This window comes from Drosophila sechellia, unplaced genomic scaffold (genome assembly GCF_004382195.2).
Source record: "Drosophila sechellia strain sech25 unplaced genomic scaffold, ASM438219v1 U_56, whole genome shotgun sequence".
NCBI classification, from domain to species: Eukaryota; Metazoa; Arthropoda; class Insecta; order Diptera; family Drosophilidae; genus Drosophila; species Drosophila sechellia.
This window is the reverse complement of record NW_022611330.1, coordinates 21,040-37,163: the sequence shown is the minus strand read 5'-3', so window position 1 is coordinate 37,163 and position 16,124 is coordinate 21,040. Positions and strand designations below refer to the sequence as shown.

The 16,124-nt window shown below is 41.9% G+C and overlaps 2 non-coding genes and 1 pseudogene across 2 annotated transcripts; all 3 read right to left on the bottom strand.

Moving 5' to 3' along the window:
• Nucleotides 1-259: 259 nt before the first annotated feature.
• Nucleotides 260-9,662, bottom strand: LOC116803350 (annotated as a pseudogene).
• Nucleotides 9,663-10,056: 394 nt separating this feature from the next.
• Nucleotides 10,057-10,235, bottom strand: LOC116803352. Its single transcript, XR_004363573.1, has one exon. It is a non-coding gene; the product is annotated as a 5.8S ribosomal RNA (ribosomal RNA).
• A 687-nt stretch (nt 10,236-10,922) lies between these two features.
• Nucleotides 10,923-12,917, bottom strand: LOC116803354. The gene has a single exon (XR_004363575.1). It is a non-coding gene; the product is annotated as a small subunit ribosomal RNA (ribosomal RNA).
• Between the last annotated feature and the right edge of the window lie 3,207 nt (nt 12,918-16,124).

Genomic DNA, 16,124 nt, shown 5'->3' with positions numbered 1-16,124 from the left:
AACCTGTTTAGACAATAGCCAAACAAGCAGACGTCTCATGAGGAGACACCCTCTCGATCTTCCACAACAATAGACAACACATATAAAACCCGCCACAAATACATGTACAATAGTATCCCTTAAGCTAATGTTCCCCCGCAAAACATTTAATTATTGTCCACTAGGACAGATTTTAAATAAATAAACGCACGCTAAAGAAAAAAAAAAAAAACTAAATTGATGACGAGGTGTTTGGCTACAGGAAAAAATCATTTATTTATCGAATCATCAAGCAAAGGATAAGCTTCAGTGGATCGCAGTATGGCAGCTGCTCAACCACTACAACACCTTGCCTGTTACAAAAGTCGTTTACAATTGATTCTAGGCTTTGTCATTGTATTAATAATGCTTTATATGTAACTAGCGCGGCATCAGGTGATCGAAGATCCTCCTAATTTACTATGTTACAAATTACATTGGCATCACATCCATTGTCGTTTATAAAATAAATTATAAACTTTAAATGGTTTAGAAGCCATACAATGCAAATTGCCCCTTATTTATCATTGCAGTCCAGCACGGATACGACCTAGAGGCGTTCAGGCATAATCCAACGGACGTAGCGTCATACCACTGTTCGCTCGAACAAGTATTGTGCCATTGGTCCGTACCTGCGGTTCCTCTCGTACTACGCAGAATGCTGTCGCAACAACGTTTTGTCATTAGTAGGGTAAAACTAACCTGTCTCACGACGGTCTAAACCCAGCTCACGTTCCTTGCATGGGTGAACAATCCAACGCTTGGTGAATTTGCTTCACAATGATAGGAAGAGCCGACATCGAAGGATCAAAAAGCGACGTCGCTATGAACGCTTGGCCGCCACAAGCCAGTTATCCCTATGGTAACTTTTCTGACACCTCTTGTTAAAAACTCTTTAAACCAAAAGGATCGATAGGCCGAGCTTTTGCTGTCCTGTGTGTACTGAACACCGAGATCAAGTCAGCATTTGCCCTTTTGCTCTATGTGTGGTTTCTGTCCGCACTGAGCTGGCCTTGGGACACCTCCGTTATTATTTGAGAGATGTACCGCCCCAGTCAAACTCCCTACCTGGCAATGTCCTTGAATTGGATCATACCTGAGTAATTGGAGTTATACCAAATTTTCAAATCAAAAATACATAAATGCATCGTTTTATTAAAGAATTTGTTTGCGATTATATAACAAACTCGTGATACTTTGATCAAGAAGCTTGCATCAAAACCCAATACCATAAGATATAATAAATATATCCGTATAATGGCTAGGAAATGATACACGTTCCATTTAATCAAGTAAGTAAGGAAACAATAAGAGTAGTGGTATTTCATTGACGATACCAAACCGAGGTCTAATATCTCCCACTTATTCTACACCTCTTATGTCTCCTTACACTGCCAGATTAGAGTCAAGCTCAAAAGGGTCTTCTTTCCCCGCTAATTATTCCAAGCCCGTTCCCTTGGCTGTGGTTTCGCTAGATAGTAGATAGGGACAGTGACTTTCGGACCTCTCCGAACTTGTTTTACGTGGCGTGTTCCACACTGAAGGGATTACAACCACGACACCCTGAACACCCACAAGTGGTGCATGTATCAACATGGTGCATGAGTCTGGATACGCCAGACAAACGTCCCGGACTGGAAGCTATAGCTATGTACATAGCGACCACCCCGGTAGCAATTCGAGTACTTGCTTGCCGGGCAAGCACTCCCCCTTGCTGAGGAGCGAGATCTACCTAAAATCTCTACTGATCTCTGGGTCACAGCACCCGAGTTTTGCGCAACTAGCACCGTAACTCAAACGTCGAACACGAAGGCTCTACCCGCGATATGGGTATCAACCACAGCCACCACGATACTCCCACCAGGGGGCCTACCTCAATGTGCTGTCTTGGAGCAGCACAACCCGTGGTACCGAAAGAGAGGCTCGGTGGGCCTCCTCCTTTTGCTCCGACAAGCATGGTTAGAGGAACCAGTCGCTATATTAGTCGCCTCTTACGACAAGCAATAGCGGGCTGTGGAAGTATTCTCGCCCGCTAACCACACGGCGAAGTTTTGGGCTAAATACCCCTCCTCCTACGGAACACCTCGTCCGCAAACGCTGCCAGCCGTTGAATCCTCTGCTGATCTTCCAGGATTCTATTGAAGGTCCAGTTTTCGCCAAGGCGCTGCACTCCAAGTCCATCGAGGTTTCGCAAATCTGCATATAGAGGACAAGCGCACAATATGTGCATCCAGTCCTCATATGGATCACCACAAGCGCAAGCAGTGGTATCGCTGAGGGCTCTCCCTTGCAAAAATGCGTTAAACGACCCGTGACCTGTCAGCAGGAAAGACGTCCTCATCGAGAATCCAAAGCTTGGATCTCGATAGGCGAGAGTGACGTATGGGATGAACTTGTGCGTCACCCGTCCTGGTTCGCTGTCGTCATCCCATCTGTTTTGCCATTCTGCAGCAAGCACTCCTCTAGGCGAGTCTTCCTCTGCTTCCAGCTTAGACACGTAGTGTCCTCGCCGTATAGCCAGTCGTTCTCCTCCAGCGGGTATCCACGCTTCAGCTTGTACTTGACCGCTAAAAACTTAGCAGCCAAGTCAAGCGGGGGAGCTCCGCCAAGTACCTGCAGTGCCACTGTGGACACTGTTCGGCATACCGAAAGGCATCCAAGCAGGATTAGCCTCTGGCAGGAGGCTAGTCGTCTCCGGGCGGCTACCTGTTCGGCGGTGTCATACCATACCGGGGCACCAAACAGCACACAAGGTGCCATGAGTCCGTCATATATGGTCCGCCTGGCTCGAGGACTGAAGCCCCAGTCGGCTCGAAGCACACGCGCCAATGCTCCAACGACTCCGGTCATCCGCTGGCGAAGCGAAGCTATGTGCGTGAGGAATTTCATTCCTTCACTGACCGTGATGCCAAGGTACGACAGCTACGCACATACGGAAGGTTCGCTCCAGCAAACCTCACCGTAGGCGCACGTCTCAAGGCACCTTTCAGCAGCATTATTACCGTCTTGCTGTCGAGACGGTAACGCCAACTTCCGCTCCCCACGCTTCTACGATGGACATCAGCTCTGCACCTTTTTCCTCTAGCTCAGCTCGGGAATTTCCCTCGACGAGAAGCAGCAAGTCATCCGCGTATGCACTCAGCTGGCAATACGGCTGGAGACGCTGAAGCAGTACATCCATCAGTATGTCCCAGATAAATGGGCCACTGATTGACCCCTGCGGGCAGCCTCTAGTTACCGGTACATCCACAGTACCGGAACTGCTTCGGATCACTGCTCTTCGGCCGGAGAAAAAGCTCTGCCACAAGCCCATCTCCCGGCATCCCAAGTCGGCTAGTCGGCGGAGTGCAGCACTCCATTCGACGTTGTCGAATGCTCCTTTGAAGTCCACGAATGTGCCGAGCACGTATTGCGCCGGGCTGGCACAAACACTGCTCTTCACGTGCCTCCAAGCATCCTCCACACATCGTCCTTGGCGAAATCCAAATTGCCATCTGCAGCCTTCCGGAAGAACTTCTCTCACACGATTCACCATGATGGCCTCGAGCACCTTACCAAAGACTGGTAGCAAGCATATTCCTCTATATGAGGAGGGCTCACATTTGTCCTTATCTGGCCCTTTGAGCAGCGAGACAACTCGTGGGCACTTCCACTCAGCGGGAAAGTATCCTAATCGGATGCATCGGGAAAACAACGATGCAAGGTGCTCGGGTATGGCGCGCCAGACTGCCTTGCAGATAGTGCCATTAATGCCGTCCAAGCCGGGAGAGCGCCTGCTCTTCAACCGGGCAACACATGCATCAACCTCGAATACTTCGAGGGCCGGTGGGACTTCCTCCGCGATGGCAGTCGGTGCTTCGGACTCCGCAACTGGGAAGAAATTGCGGAGGAGCACTCGTGCACAGTCACCCCAATCGGTGATCATCTCGCCATTCACGCGGAGGCACCCAATCTCCGTGCACTTCCTGCGGCCTCGGCAAATCTTATAGACGCGCCCCCATGGGTCGTCGGCATGATCTCCCACGAAGCGTTTCCACTCATCCATTTTCGCCCTCCAAATGAGCTTCTTGTAGTTGGCTGAGGCCCGCCTCAGGTCGACCAATACACGCTCTATTGCGGCATCATCATCATGACGCCTTCCATTTTGAAGTAGGCGACGAAGTCTCCGGACTTCGCGCCTTGCATCACAGAGGTCGGCAGTCCACCAACGTGCTCTCCTGCTGGGCAATCGGATGGACTTTCTTCCCAGCGCAATATCACATACATTATGTACTATACTGCGCAGGGTCGAAACTTGCTGGTCCAACGGCGACTCTGAGAAGTTTTCCGGAAGTTCGGCTGCTCTACTCACCATTTCCTCCTTGAACAATCGCCAACGTGCATTGGAGAAGTTCCAGGACGGCACAGGAGCTATGCTCTCAACTGCGCGCGCGGTAGTTGGTTCGGCCACAACAGTAATGATGTTGTGGTCACTCAATTCCCACTCGTCCACTCTCCACTCATATGTGGCCCACATAGATGCTGCCTCATTGACGATTGTCACGTCGATATCGCTTGTAGCTCTGTAATTATCGAACGTGTACACCTCTGTTGACTGGTTTAGGGCGGCGACTCTTGCCTCCAGCATCCACTCTGACAGCAGCTCACCCCGTCTGTAGTTAGCTTGCCCCTCGGCATGACGAGAGAGTTTGCTAAGCCACATGGGGGACACTGCATTCGCGTCGAGGCCCAGGATTGCGGGGGTTCTGCTGGCCTGCAGCAGGACCGCATCCATGTACCGGATGTACGGTTCCAGAGGTGCATCATACTGGCAGTATGCGGCGCAAAGGAAGATTGAGCCAAAACTCCCTTTCACGACCAGACATACGCCATAATCTGTGGTGAGGGTCTCCACTGGCATACAGATGGCTTCCTGGTGATCCACTAGGATGGCTGCCTTCCCTCGCCGATCGATGAAAATTCTCATTCCTTCAGGCAGCACATCCATTCCGTCCCCGCCGAGATACGGCTCCTGCACCAGCGCGAACATAGACTCCGATCTCCTGAGTCGGACTCCGAGCTCGATGGTCGCAGCTCGGCCTCGGCCACAGTTCGCTTGGATGAAGCTAAACATTAGTGTCTAGCTTGCACCCTCGCCAGCAACGCCCCGTATATCGGGCAAACGCTCGAGAGCATGTAATGCCCGAGGGTTGCCCTCTGTGGCGGCAGTTCCGGCAGTCCACCGGGTTTTGGCACTTTGCCGCAGTGTGGCCTTGTTGCCCGCACTGGCGACAGACACTATCCTTCTGCCGGCATTCGCTGACCTTGTGGTCGAAACCCACACATCTGTGGCAGGCGTATGTGCGGACCTGTGACCGGCATCGGAATGAGAACCACTTGATGTAGACACGACCTACATCAAGCTTCGCCATCGCCCGGTCGTCAACCTCCAGCGTCACATTTACTGTGGCGCCGTCAGCTACCGACCACGCCTTGGTCACCAGGTGCACTGACTTCTTAAACTGGGCCAGATTCATTTCGCTGTCGAAGTTGTTTTCGTGGAGCTCCTTCATAAACTCCTCAGGGCCGATAGCTGTGTCGACGTCATATACGACGACCTTCGGCTTCTCGGCCGCATTCCGTGCCACATTTAGGCCAACCTCGGCGAATCTTTTTGAAGCGACCACCTTCTGCAGCTCTCCCACCGAAGGAGTGCGAATGATCGCACCACCACCTCGACGGAGCTCACGGACCTCGTGTACTCTGACTCCGAGAGAGGGTGCAACCATCGTTCGCACCTTTTCCGCTATGTCTTTCCCCGATAGCGCAGGGTCGTCGCACTTCACCACCGCTGACCACGTCTCGCGGACCTTGGTAGTCCGCGGGGCAGCGATGGGTGCAACCTGCTGCATCTGGGGAGCATTGGCGGCCGTATTTTTCAACAGATTCAACGACGGCGGCGGCGGTGGCGGCATAGCAAGCCGCGTCTCCAGCTCTCCGCACCGGAGCATTAGCGCCAACACCAGCTCATCGTAGCGGCTGATAGCATATGAGAGCTCTTCCGTGTCCACTTCTCCTAGTCTGCGGAAGCTGCTTCTCACCATGCGCTGTGTGGCCGACAGCTCTGCCATCATGGCTGCTTGCCCAGCACGGGCGGCAGCGGTGGCGGCAGTGGCAGTGGTGGCAACAATTTTAGCAGCAGTGAAAACGGCGGAGGCAGCAGTGTGGTCGGCAGCAGGGGCAGCAGTAGGATCAGCAGCGGTGGCAGCAGCGTGGGGGGGGGCAGCATCAATGGCAGCGTTCTCCGTAGCCGCCCGGGCGTCCTCCAGCGACGAAAACGGCTCCTCCAGTACCCCAACGGGTTCTGGCACTCCATTCGATGCCAGGGCAACCAATTTCGCCTGCGTTGGCGCCGAGCTCTTAGATGCCAGATGGCTTCTGCGCCTGCCTCGTCTGGACTTCATCGAGGCACTACTTCCGCTCAAGGCACTCGCGCTGCTGTCGCTCTCCATCGGCATAAATACGATGGTGGCTCCACCTACCGTCGACGCCAGCAACCGTATGCTCGTTTACTCGCTGACAAAAGGTAGTTGCTCTGGAACTCGAGCTCCACCTATCGGTAGAGTCTGGTAGCACTAAAACTCTCCCTAGACACAAACCTTAGCAGTGACTCCCACCAATAAGCTTTGTGACAGCTGATCAAAAAGCTTACTCGAAAAACTTACTCGTAAGTTCGCCTTCAGCACGTGCTAAGTGGAAAATTCCCAACAATTAATTGTTAATTACTTCCAAACCGCTTGTTTATAACACACGAAAATTAGCACACGACTTTCGCGGAGCACTAATTCACCGATTTTATTACTTTCCAAACACGGAAAACCAAGTTCTTCGCAATCTGTACACGAGCGCAACGAAAACACGTCCGTCGTTAATCCATTCATGCGCGTCACTGATAGGGACAGTAGGAATCTCGTTAATCCATTCATGCGCGTCACTAATTAGATGACGAGGCATTTGGCTACCTTAAGAGAGTCATAGTTACTCCCGCCGTTGACCCGCGCTTACTTGAATTTCTTCACTTTGACATTCAGAGCACTGGGCAGAAATCACATTGTGTCAACACCCGCTAGGGCCATCACAATGCTTTGTTTTAATTAGACAGTCGGATTCCCCAAGTCCGTGCCAGTTCTGAATTGATTGTTAATTGATAATCGTTATAATTGATAAGAACTAATTGGTTTAACCCAAATAGTATTCTTAAAAATTTTAGCAAGAAAGTTCCACAATTGGCTACGTAACTAAACTATCCGGGGAACAAGTAACTAACATAAATGCTAGAAACTCTATTTACCCAGAACGAGCACATAAACCATGTTATTGTTTCCCAATCAAGCCCGACTATCTCAATCTTCAGAGCCAATCCTTATCCCGAAGTTACGGATCTAATTTGCCGACTTCCCTTACCTACATTATTCTATCGACTAGAGACTCTTCACCTTGGAGACCAGCTGCGGATATTGGTACGGCCTGTTGAGAAGTTTGCGTGTCCCCACCATAAATTTTCAAGGTCCGAGGAGAAAATATCGACACAACAGTATATGTCATGCTCTTCTAGCCCATCTACCATATCTCTCTGCGAAAGACTTCCATGGTAGTACGGCTATAAAACAGAAAAGAAAACTCTTCCGATATCTCTCGACGGCTTCTTTATGGTCGTTCCTGTTGCCAGGATGAGCACGAGGCCCATATTTAATAACAAACGGATACTCAACAGGTTACGGAATTGGAACCGTATTCCCTTTCGTTCAAAATTATTCAAGTGTATTATATTCGCTTTGTTTATATAGTTAGGCATTTTTGTTTTACTTGAAAATTTTCGGCTTTCGCCTTGAACTTAGGACCGACTAACTCGTGATCAACCACTGTTCACACGAAACCCTTCTCCACTTCAGTCCTCCAAGGTCTCATTCGATTATTTGCTACTACCACCAAGATCTGTACCAATGGCAGCTCCATGCAGGCTTACGCCAAACACTTCTACGCATACCATTGTACCTTCCTACTCACTAAAGTTTCAAAATTTATATCACAAGTAATATAAATCATCTACTTTAGCGGTAATGTATAGGTATACAACTTAAGCGCCATCCATTTTAAGGGCTAGTTGCTTCGGCAGGTGAGTTGTTACACACTCCTTAGCGGATTTCGACTTCCATGATCACCGTCCTGCTGTTTTAAGCAACCAACGCCTTTCATGGTATCTGCATGAGTTGTTAATTTGGGCACCGTAACATTACGTTTGGTTCATCCCACAGCGCCAGTTCTGCTTACCAAAAGTGGCCCACTGGGCACATTATATCATAACCTTGAACTTCATATCAAGAAAGTTAAGGTTCTTACCCATTTAAAGTTTGAGAATAGGTTAAGATCGTTTCGACCCTAAGGCCTCTAATCATTCGCTTTACCAGATAAGATTATTTTATATAATATTAAAATGCACCAGCTATCCTGAGGGAAACTTCGGAAGGAACCAGCTACTAGATGGTTCGATTGGTCTTTCGCCCCTATACTCAATTCTGACAATCGATTTGCACGTCAGAACTGTTTCGGTCTTCCATCAGGGTTTCCCCTGACTTCAACCTGATCAAGTATAGTTCACCATCTTTCGGGTCACAGCATATATGCTCAAGGTACGTTCCAGTTAGAGGCATAAATAATATAAATATACATTATACATAACTATATAGAACGCCCCGGGATTGTGTTAATTAGCTATAAATAGCTAAAAAACTAATCCCATTATTAGTCAAGTTAATTACGCTATTAGGTTTACATCCCAATAACTTGCACATATGTTAGACTCCTTGGTCCGTGTTTCAAGACGGGTCCCGAAGGTATCCTGAATCTTTCGCATTGTTAATCATACAAGAGCATATAATAAACACAAAAATCAATGATAATTATGCCATTATATAATTCCGAAAAATTAACGCTCTGTAATAATATAAATCTATCAGCACTTTATCAAATTAATAACATTTATTCTGTGTTAAAATGCAAGCAATTTAATTGGAATAAACTATAAGTTATATTTTATGATAAATTTGGGATATGCTAATAGATTACAATGTCCTTATATGGAAAAAATGCACATTATTCTTAATAATATTATTTAAATATTACAATTTTAATGATGAATTTTCCATAACGGATATTCAGGTTCATCGGGCTTAACCTCTAAGCAGTTTCACGTACTGTTTAACTCTCTATTCAGAGTTCTTTTCAACTTTCCCTCACGGTACTTGTTTACTATCGGTCTCATGGTTATATTTAGTTTTAGATGGAGTTTACCACCCACTTAGTGCTGCACTATCAAGCAACACGACTCTTTGGAAACATCATCTAGCAATCATTAACGTTATACGGGCCTGGCACCCTCTATGGGTAAATGGCCTCATTTAAGAAGGACTTAAATCATTAATTTCTCATACTAGAATATTGACGCTCCATACACTGCATCTCACATTTGCCATATAGACAAAGTGACTTAGTGCTGAACTGTTTTCTTTTCGCTCGCCGCTACTAAGAAAATCCTTGTTAGTTTCTTTTCCTCCCCTAATTAATATGCTTAAATTCAGGGGGTAGTCCCATATGAGTTGAGGTTGTATATATAACTATATTTTGCCATAAATTCTTTATATATAAATGATAAAACAATCAATTAAATTCGTTATAAATAGTTCCAATAGTTCTTGTAAGCAAAGTCATTTTTATCCATTTAACGAACCAACGAAGAATAATAACAAAACCAAGATTTTTCTTTTTCCGAATCATTAATAAGAGACAATTCTAGATGAAAAATATTTCAATTTTTTATGCTAGACATTTCTCAGTATTATTTGATTGAAAAAGAAAATATTTCTCTTCGTTTTTCACATTCAAATGTGAGATAATGTTTTTCATTTCTTTTTTAATATTATGAATAAAATCATTATTTAATCCAATAATATACCATATGCTTATAAAAAATTTATAAACAACTTAATTAGCATAGTCTTACAACCCTCAACCATATGTAGTCCAAGCAGCACTATAAAATTAATTAAAGTACATAACAGCATGGACTGCGATATGCGTTCAAAATGTCGATGTTCATGTGTCCTGCAGTTCACACGATGACGCACAGTTTGCTGCGTTCTTCATCGACCCATGAGCCGAGTGATCCACCGCTTAGAGTTTTATAATTCAATTTTATATAATGTCAATATTGTTTTTATTGAAAGAAATTAAAAATACACCATTTTACTGGCATATATCAATTCCTTCAATAAATTTATTTTTATACCTAAAATAAATGTTGCGAAATGTCTTAGTTTCATATAAGCATTATGTATCATAATAATCTGGTTATGGTTTGCTATTTTGGGTGACACATACTGCAAAATTTATATAAAACATTAACCTGATGGATGACAGGTACAAACATTGTATATTTTAGGTTGTTGCATTAGCCAACGTATGCTCATAACATAGATGAACAATACATATTCGCAACGCGTGTATATTATGGTCCATATACACACACACTTATTTTGATTACCACACATTCAAAATTATTTTTATTTTAATTCGACTTCTACTTTCGAATTTAGTTTAGTTTCTTCGATTTCCATTTTCGAGAATTTGTTTTTATAGGAAACGCCGTTGTTGTAGTAAGTACTGCCACAAATACGCACAGCAACATTAATAATGTTAAAGTCTTTTTATGAGGTTGCCAAGCCCCACATATAAAATAAAAGCCATCTTCATTTTATTTTGACTTTAACTTTTGATTCCGTGGAATCATTTTGTAATATTTTTATTTTGGTAAATTGTATTTATTTGTATTATAACAAATATTTATTAACGATAAGGATATTATACAATAATGATCCTTCCGCAGGTTCACCTACGGAAACCTTGTTACGACTTTTACTTCCTCTAAATAATCAAGTTCGGTCAACTTTTGCGAAACAACCGTAACACGCAAGGCGTCACAGTGATCACGTCCGGAGACCTCACTAAATAATTCAATCGGTAGTAGCGACGGGCGGTGTGTACAAAGGGCAGGGACGTAATCAATGCGAGTTAATGACTCACACTTACTGGGAATTCCAAGTTCATGTGAACAGTTTCAGTTCACAATCCCAAGCATGAAAGTGGTTCAGCGGTTTACCCGGACCTCTCGGTCTAGGAAATACACGTTGATACTTTCATTGTAGCGCGCGTGCAGCCCAGGACATCTAAGGGCATCACAGACCTGTTATTGCTCAATCTCATTATTGCTAGACGCAATTTGTCCATTTAAGAAGCTAGTGTCCTTATAATGGGACAAACCAACAGGTACGGCTCCACTTACATAAACACATTCAAACACAATAAACATTTTACTGCCACCATGAATGAAGGCTACATAAGCTTCAGCACCATAATCCTGAAGATATCTATTTAATATATTTGAGTCTCGTTCGTTATCGGAATTAACCAGACAAATCACTCCACGAACTAAGAACGGCCATGCACCACCACCCATAGATTCGAGAAAGAGCTATCAATCTGTCTTACACACTTATGTTCGGACCTGGTAAGTTTTCCCGTGTTGAGTCAAATTAAGCCGCAGGCTCCACTCCTGGTGGTGCCCTTCCGTCAATTCCTTTAAGTTTCAGCTTTGCAACCATACTTCCCCCGGAGCCCAAAAGCTTTGGTTTCCCGGGAAGCGACTGAGAGAGCCATAAAAGTAGCTACACCCAATTGCTAGCTGGCATCGTTTATGGTTAGAACTAGGGCGGTATCTGATCGCCTTCGAACCTCTAACTTTCGTTCTTGATTAATGAAAACATCTTTGGCAAATGCTTTCGCTTAAGTTAGTCTTACGACGGTCCAAGAATTTCACCTCTCGCGTCGTAATACTAATGCCCCCAAACTGCTTCTATTAATCATTACCTCTTGATCTGAAAACCAATGAAAGCAGAACAGAGGTCTTATTTCATTATCCCATGCACAGAATATTCAGGCATTTGAAGCCTGCTTTAAGCACTCTAATTTGTTCAAAGTAATAGTACCGGCCCACAATAACACTCGTTTAAGAGCACTAGTGCAGGTTTTTAAATAGGAGGAACATATGAAAAAATACAAGTATTTAATCACATATAAGAACTCCACCGGTAATACGCTTACATACATAAAGGTATAGTACTAACCACAATTGTAAGTTGTACTACCCGTATGAAGCACAAGTTCAACTACGAACGTTTTAACCGCAACAACTTTAATATACGCTATTGGAGCTGGAATTACCGCGGCTGCTGGCACCAGACTTGCCCTCCAATTGGTCCTTGTTAAAGGATTTAAAGTGTACTCATTCCAATTACAGGGCCTCGGATATGAGTCCTGTATTGTTATTTTTCGTCACTACCTCCCCGAGCTGGGAGTGGGTAATTTACGCGCCTGCTGCCTTCCTTAGATGTGGTAGCCGTTTCTCAGGCTCCCTCTCCGGAATCGAACCCTGATTCCCCGTTACCCGTTGCAACCATGGTAGTCCTAGATACTACCATCAAAAGTTGATAGGGCAGACATTTGAAAGATCTGTCGTCGGTACAAGACCATACGATCTGCATGTTATCTAGAGTTCAACCAATATAACGATCTTGCGATCGCTTGGTTTTAGCCTAATAAAAGCACATGTCCCATAAGGTTCATGTTTTAATTGCATGTATTAGCTCTAGAATTACCACAGTTATCCAAGTAACTGTTAACGATCTAAGGAACCATAACTGATATAATGAGCCTTTTGCGGTTTCACTTTTAATTCGTGTGTACTTAGACATGCATGGCTTAATCTTTGAGACAAGCATATAACTACTGGCAGGATCAACCAGAATAATGTTTTTCCTTCATATTCCATTCATATTTTTTGAATCGAAATAAGCAATATAATAGATATATAGATTTTTCACTTTATATAATTCCATGATTTTTATTATATTGAATAAAATTCAATATTTCGCCTTTGGGTAAAATTTTAAATATATAAATATAAGTAAAAAATCTATTCGATTACGGCCATTTTTATATAGCATTCGTAATCCATATTTTCATTTTTAATTTATACTTGTTTTACCAATATAACAAGAATTTCATATAATTATTGTAATATATATGTTTCTATAATTTTATCTTTTTATATATACATATTTCATTATAAAATATCATTTTATTTCCAACATACATAATTATTGTATCCACACATGTACAATTTTTGTTTAACCAATATAAATATTAAGTTAAATCATTTGCATTTTGAAGATAAATTTAAAATTTATCTCTTTTCATATATCTCTCTGGTAATATATAACATAAAACCAAGCGCATATGATAATATTTCCACATTTAATATATAATTTTATATTTCTTTCATAAGAATCCATATTTGTATTATACCGTAACGATATAATAATCCAACTATACGGCAGGTAATAAATTAATATTTGCCTGCCTCCAAAAATTAACGATAATATATGGAAACGATTTGTTATTCTATATATAATAGAAACTTGACTTTTGTTTCAACGATATTATCTAAAAAGCGTATATTCCTATTATCCGCGGAGCCAAGTCCCGTGTTCTATAGAACTGAGAAACAAATTTGTACGGATAATAATATACTTTATTTTATGTAACCAATATAAACATAATCCGAAATAAATATTTCGAATAATGCGGGAGGTCGGCAACCACTGCCTACCTATAGTAGTTTTTGAACCCGCTGTCCTCAAAGCGGGTATTTTCAATTCCGTTTGCCACCCAACATACGGTCTATTCTCTTATATATTAAGAGATTATAGGAACATTTCATTTTTTTTCCATTATTCATATATAATATGATTATTTTTTTTTTTATACATATAATAAATATTAATTTTTATATGTTTATTATTTAATTTACTCATATAATTGCCAAATTCATATGAATACATAAGTTTTGAACAATATGAGAGGTCGGCAACCACTGCCTACCTATAGTAGTTTTTGAACCCTCTGTCGTAATTCCGGTCGTTTACACTACTATACCCTCTCACTATAATGGCTTTTCTCTATAATACTAAGAGAATATGGGAATATCTCAGCATTTTTTCCCATATACATATAATAATTAACCATTTTCATATGTATATTATTTAATTTAATCATATAATTGCCAAAATCATATGAATACATAAGTTTTGAACAATATGAGAGGTCGGCAACCACTGCCTACCTATAGTAGTTTTTGAACCCTCTGTCGTAATTCCGGTCGTTTACACTACTATACCCTCTCACTATAATGGATTTTCTCTATAATACTAAGAGAATGTGGGAATATTTCAGCATTTTTTCCCTTATACATATAATAATTAATCATTTTCATATGTATATTATTTAATTTACTCATATAATTGCCAAATTCATATGAATACATAAGTTTTGAACAATATGAGAGGTCGGCAACCACTGCCTACCTATAGTAGTTTTTGAACCCTCTGTCGTAATTCCGGTCGTTTACACTACTATACCCTCTCACTATAATGGATTTTCTCTATAATACTAAGAGAATGTGGGAATATTTCAGCATTTTTTCCCTTATACATATAATAATTAATCATTTTCATATGTATATTATTTAATTTACTCATACAATTGCCAAAATCATATGAATACATAAGTTTTGAACAATATGAGAGGTCGGCAACCACTGCCTACCTATAGTAGTTTTTGAACCCTCTGTCGTAATTCCGGTCGTTTACACTACTATACCCTCTCACTTAAATGGATTTTCTCTATAATACTAAGAGAATGTGGGAATATTTCAGCATTTTTTCCCTTATACATATAATAATTAATCATTTTCATATGTATATTATTTAATTTACTCATACAATTGCCAAAATCATATGAATACATAAGTTTTGAACAATATGAGAGGTCGGCAACCACTGCCTACCTATAGTAGTTTTTGAACCCTCTGTCGTAATTCCGGTCGTTTACACTACTATACCCTCTCACTTAAATGGCTTTTCTCTATAATACTAAGAGAATATGGGAATATCTTAGCATTTTTTCCCATATACATATAATAATTAACCATTTTCATATGTATATTTTTTAATTTACTCATATAATTGCCAAAATCATATAAATACATAAGTTTGAACAATATCAGAGGTCGGCAACGGTCTTTCCTCTATAATACTAAGATAATATGGGAATATTTCATCATTTTTTCCCTTATACATATAATAATTAATCATTTTCATATGTATATTATTTAATTTACTCGTATAATTGTCAAAATCCTATGAACACATAAGAGAATACAATATGAGAGGTCGGCGCAACCATAATATAGTAGTTGATGACGAGGTGTTTGGCAACTTGACACAATCCATTAAAGTCTTTATATTAATTATATGATAGGGACAATATCATATGCGTCACTAAATTGATGACGAGGTGTTTGGCAACTTGATACAATTCTTTAAAGTCTTTATATCAAAAATTATATGATAAGGACAATATCATATGCGTCACTAAATTGATGACGAGGTGTTTGGCAACTTGACACAATCCATTAAAGTCTTTATATTAATTATATGATAGGGACAATATCATATGCGTCACTAAATTGATGACGAGGTGTTTGGCAACTTGATACAATTCTTTAAAGTCTTTATATCAAAAATTATATGATAAGGACAATATCATATGCGTCACTAAATTGATGACGAGGTGTTTGGCAACTTGACACAATCCATTAAAGTCTTTATATTAATTATATGATAGGGACAATATCATATGCGTCACTAAATTGATGACGAGGTGTTTGGCAACTTGATACAATTCTTTAAAGTCTTTATATCAAAAATTATATGATAGGACAATATCATATGCGTCACTAAATTGATGACGAGGTGTTTGGCAACTTGACACAATTCATTAAAGTCTGTATATTAATTATATGATAGGGACAATATCATATGCGTCACTAAATTGATGACGAGGTGTTTGGCAACTTGATACAATTCTTTAAAGTCTTTATATCAAAAATTATA